Here is a 6,000-nt window from a genome sequence, read left to right as displayed (position 1 = left end):
ATTGCCATTTTGTTAATTGTTTTCTGGTTGTTCTATAGATCATTTGTTCCTTTCTTCCTCTCTTGTGCCTTCTTTTGTGATTAAGTGATTTTCTCTAGTGCTATGCTTTGAATATTTACTTTTTATCTTTTCCTTATCTACTATATACTTTTTCTTTGTGGTTACTATAAGATTTACATAAAACATCTTATAGTTACCACATGCTATTTTAGTCTGGTAACATTGATTACATATCAAAACCCTACATTTTAATGCCACTCCTCCACTCAACGAAATTTTATGGTTTTGTTGTCAAGATTTAAATGTTTTACATTTTACCAAACCAACATAACACTGATAGCAAAACCAGGAAAGGATGCAACAAAAAAAGAAAACTACAGACCAATATCCCTTATGAATATAGATACAAAAATTCTCAATAAAATCCTAGCAAATCGAATCCAAGTGCTTATCAAAAAAATAATCCATCATGACCAAGTGGGCTTCATCCCAGAGATGCAGGGATGGTTTAACATACACAAATCTATAAATGTAATTCACCACATAAATAGAAGCAAAAATAAAGACCATATGATCCTCTCAGTAGATGTAGAAAAAGCATTTGACAAAATTCAACACCCTTTTATGATAAGAATGCTTAACAAAATAAGCATAGATGGGGCCTACCTAAAAATGATACAAGCCATATATGACAAACCCACAGCCAACATCATACTGAATGGGGAAAAATTGAAAGCATTCCCACTTAGAACTGGAACCAGACAAGGCTGCCCACTGTCCCCATTACTTTTCAACATAATATTGGCAGTCCTTGCAAGAGCCATCAGTCAAGAGAGCAGAATCAAGGGAGTCCAAATAGGGACAGGAGAGATCAAACTCTCACTCTTTGCTGATGATATGATATTATATCCAGAAAACCCCAAGGCTTCAACCAAGAGACTCCTGGAATTGATCAATGAATTCAGTAAAGTCTCAGGATACAAAATCAACACACACAAATCAGAGGCATTCATATATGTCGATAACAGTCAAATGGAGAACCAAATTAAGGACTCAGTACCCTTCAAAATAGCAACAAAGAAAATAAAATACCTAGGAATATATTTAACTAAGGAAGTAAAGGACCTTTATAGGGAGAACTATGAAACACTGAGGAAGGAAATCGCAGAGCATGTAAATAGGTGGAAAACCACACCATGCTCATGGATCGGAAGAATTAATATTGTTAAAATGTCTATACTACCCAAAGTGATCTACAGATTCAATGCAATCCCTATTAAATTACCAACATCATTTTTCACAGATATAGAAAAAATAATTTTTTGCTTTGTATTGAACCAGAGAAGACCCTGTGTAGCAAAAGCAATTTTAAACAATAAAAACAAAATGGGAGGTATTAATTTGCCAGACTTCAAACTATACTACAAGGCTGTGGTTATTAAAACTGCTTGGTATTGGCATAAGTGCAAGGACATAGAGCAGTGGAACAGAACAGAAAATCCAAATATAAAACCATCCTCAAATAGCCACCTAATCTTTGACAAAGCAGACAAAAACATACTCTGGGGAAAAGATTCCTTATTCAATAAATGGTGCTAGGAAAACTGGACAGCCAAGACTGAAACAGGACCCACAGCTTTCACCTCTCACAAAAATCAAATCACGGTGGATAACAGACTTAAACCTTAGGAGCAAAACTATTAGAATTCTAGAAGAAAATGTAGGAAACATTGGCTATAAGGAATGATGAAGATACGACATCTCTATGGTTCTCCTGGAGAGAGTTGGAACTCATTATATTAAGTGAAGTATCCCAAGAATGGAAAAACAAGCATCACATGTACTCACCAGAAAATTGGTTTCCCTGATCATCACCTAAATACAAATCTGGGAACGACACCAATTGGATATCAGACTGAGGTGGGGGGTGGGGGAGGGGATGGGGGTATGCCTACACATTGAGTGCATTGCGCACCGTTTGGGGAGTGGTAACACTTGAAGGTGCTGACTCGGGAAGGGGGGGTGGGGAAGGGAGGGATATATACCTACATTATGGGTGCAACGCGCACGACCTGGGGAACAGACACGCCTGGAGCTCTGACTTGGGGGAAAAGGCAGTACAGGAGCAATGTATGTAACCTGCAATTCTGTATCCGCCATAACAAGATGAAATAAAAAAAAAATGTAGGAAACACACTTATAGACATTGGCCTAGGAAAAGAATTTATGAACAAGACCCCTAAGGCAATCACAGCAAAACAAAAATAAATAAATGGGACGTGATTAAATTAAAAAGCTTCTGCACAGCCAAAGAAACAGTCAAGAGAGTAAACAGACAACCTACAGAACGGGAAAAAATTTTTGCATACTGCACATCAGATAAAGGACTGATAACAAGAATCTATTTAGAACTCAGGAAAATCAGTAAGAAAAATCAAACAACCCTATCAAAAAGTGGGCAAATGACATGAATAGAAATTTCTCAAAGGAAGATATAAGAATGGCTAACAAACATATGAAATAATGCTCAATATCTCTAATCATCAGGGAAATGCAAATCAAAACCACAATGTGATGTCATTTAACTCCAGTGAGAATGGCCTTTATCAAAAAGTCCCAAAACAATACGTGTTGGTATGGATGCAGAGAGACAGGAACACTCATACACTGGTGGTGGGCCTGCAAACTAGTGCAACCCCTGCGGAAAGCATCATGGAGATACCTTGAACAGATTCAAGTAGACCTACCATTCGATCCAGCAATCCCATTATTGGGCATCTACCCAAAAGAACAAAAGTCATTCTATAAAAAAGACACCTGCACCCGAATGTTTATAGCAGCACAATTCACAATTGCAAAGATGAGGAAACAACCCAAGTGCCCATCAATACATGAGTGGATTAATACAATGTGGTATATGTATACCATGGAGTATTACTCAGCTATAAGAAATAATGGTGACAGAGAATCTCTTTTGTTCTCTTGGAGAGAGTTAGAACCCATTCTATTAAGTGAAGTATCCCAAAAATGGAAAAATAAGCACCACATGTACTCACGAGCAAATTGGTTTCCCTGATCACCACCTAAGTGCACATTTGGGAATAACACCAATTGGGTATCAGATGGAGGTGGGGGTTGGGGGGAGGGGATGGGTGTATACCTACATGATGAGTGTGATGTGCACTGTCTGGGGAATGGACATGCTTGAAGCTCTGACTCAGGGGGATGTGGGGGCATGGGCAATATATATAACCTGAACTTTTGTACCCCCATAATAAGCTGAAATAAAATAAACAATAAATAAATAAATAAAAACAACAAAAAAAGAGGGTAACCAAAAAAAAAGATTTAAATGTTTTTAGATTGTGTATCCTTTAGAAAATTAAGAGCTACTATTTTTATTTAGCTTTCTCTTACATGCAATTGAATGCAATGCATAAGTTGCTACACTGTTCATAATAAATTTTTGAACATGTGATACCCATAAAATATCTACATGGGGATTAATATTGGTTATAGTCCATGTGTAATTTGTAACAATGGAAGAATTGTAGAGTATTCCTGTTCTTTATGGGAGTGCACACAAAGAAATGGCTGGACAAATTAGAATACCTCCTTAGGAGAACTACTTACTTCCAGAATAATGCAGAAAATGTCAGAGCATGGCCAGAGGAAGAAAATAACATTGTTCTGTTTTATGCATAAGTAAAGACTTAGTGGTCATGAAACCGATATTCAGCTAAAGAGTATGCTGGCATTGCTTCTTGCACATAACTTCATGCTGTTCCTTCTGGGTACCTTGGGGTCTCTAGTTTCTCTAATCTCTTCTCAAACCTTCCATCAGAACTATATACTGAAACTTACTCCTCAATTTTCTCTCAACCTTCAACTTCTTATATCTCTGTGGTCTATTTAGATTTCAAATGCCACCCACTCCAATAAAGACTCCCTCAACAAATACAAGTACCAGGATGGAAAACTTTATGAATATGGTAAATAGCAGTTCAGTCAAAAAAAAAAAAAAACAGTGTATCCATGAAGATGTCATCAGTAACCTCAGTGAAGCAACATTTCTCCAGCTCTGTTAGTCAATGAGTTAGATATAAGGTCCCTGGATCGATGTAATATCTAGAAGGAAAATGGATATTTCTTCTCTGCTTAGGAATGGTGAGCTAGAGGTAAGGAGCAGACAATAATATTTACAGGGGTGGTGGTAGATCTCCTGAAATAGAATTTCCAAAGATGCTTATTAAACACATACATTAACTCTCAATTTCTCATCTAAGATCATCCAGCTATGGAAGGAGGAGTTGAAAGGAGCCACCATTTAAAGCTTGAGCCAGATTGAGGAGTTTTAATTTGCTTTGCCCTATAGAATATGCTGGTATGGTCAGGGTGCCTGAAGGGGCTTTGGGGCATTTGTGCTGCTCTTTCTTGGAACCCAGCCCCAGCCACGTAAACATATACAGGCATGACTGCTGTAGGGTATCTGGAAGAGAAACTTCTTTTTCTAGGCAAGATCACCCTAGATCACCCAACCATTATCTGAGTCCTTAATATATATGAAACCCAGACAAGATCAGCAGAGCCGCCCACAGCTGAGTACAGATTCATGAGGAGACCAGGACAGTGTAGAAAGACTCCCCACTATACAATCATTTTTTCATTAATAAAGGCATTATGGGCTGAGTGCAGTGGTTCATGCCTGTAATCTTAGCATTCTGGGAGGCCAAGGAAAGAGCTTTGACCTCAGAAGTCTGAGGTTGCAGTGAGCTATAACTGACGCCATTGCACTTTACCCAGGGTGACAGAGCGAGACTCTGTCACAAAAAAAAAAAAACAAAAAAAACCAATAAAGGCCTTATGTTAAATCGCGTGTTGTTGGATAGTCTGTTATGTAGCAGCTGCTAACTGATACAATATCTGAACAAAACAGAACTCAGAGTAATTAAAATAATTTGCTACTTTGTATTTTGGCCTTTATTCTGATATTTGAAGACTACATTCATGATTATTGTGTTACTCATATTTTAGAATATTATATTAAAAAGTTACTACTACATGGAGGTTTCTTTCCAGGTAATCAGGGGAGGTTGGAAGGACATGTATGTTTGTAATAGTGTGACCCTGAATCTAATGACGGGACAGAAATTCAAACTCTCTTGTGAGGAATCCTTTGACATTAAGTTTAAAGAGATTTCTTATCATAAGGGAGATTTATGATAAGCGATATTGAAATGGCTCATTCGCCACCCATTTAATGATTATGGAAAATTTAGAAAAGCTGGTGCTAGTTCATTGGTAGCAATGTGAGGACTCATATATGTATGCAGAACTGGAAATATAATTCAGTAATAAAACATAAAAACACCCAACCCACCTTTGAATGCAAAGAACCATCCCTCTTTATAGATGAACAGTCTTCCATATTTCAATAAGTAGATGTAAAGAATGAAAAAGAAATATTTTCCATCAACACAAAATGTACAATTTAAAATTTACTTCTTTTTATTTAAATATGTCTTTGACTCTAAAGCCATTTATTGAAATGTGTCTTGTGATATAGACTCCCCTTGGAGACATGTAGATGATAATCAGTTTGCCAAGCTGGTGTGTTAAATGATACACTGTCAGGAAGTACAGTTTAGGGAGTGACATACACAGGAATGATGGACACAAAATTGGAAAACTCTGGTGTAAGATTTTTCTTTACTATAAAATTATATAAACAACCTTAGTTGCCAAGTGTACTCTCTTTTCCCCCATAGGAGAACATACTATAACACATGATAGTTTTTTTTTTTCAGTAGGAGACATTGAAAGTTACTGATTATATGTATTTCAGAAAAAAGTGATTCTTAAAAATCCATGTTGCTCCAAAATCTGAATGGGGATTTTTACATATTTCTGATCCACTTTTATTTGGGATCAACATGTAAATATACTAAAATGGAAAAAAAAGAGAACTACATAGACATCAAATGGAGCAGAAATCTTAAT

The sequence above is a fragment of the Eulemur rufifrons genome, unplaced genomic scaffold (genome assembly GCF_041146395.1).
Source record: "Eulemur rufifrons isolate Redbay unplaced genomic scaffold, OSU_ERuf_1 scaffold_114, whole genome shotgun sequence".
NCBI lineage: Eukaryota > Metazoa > Chordata > Mammalia > Primates > Lemuridae > Eulemur > Eulemur rufifrons.
The sequence above is the reverse complement of the archived record's forward strand: the minus strand, read 5'-3'. Positions refer to the sequence as shown.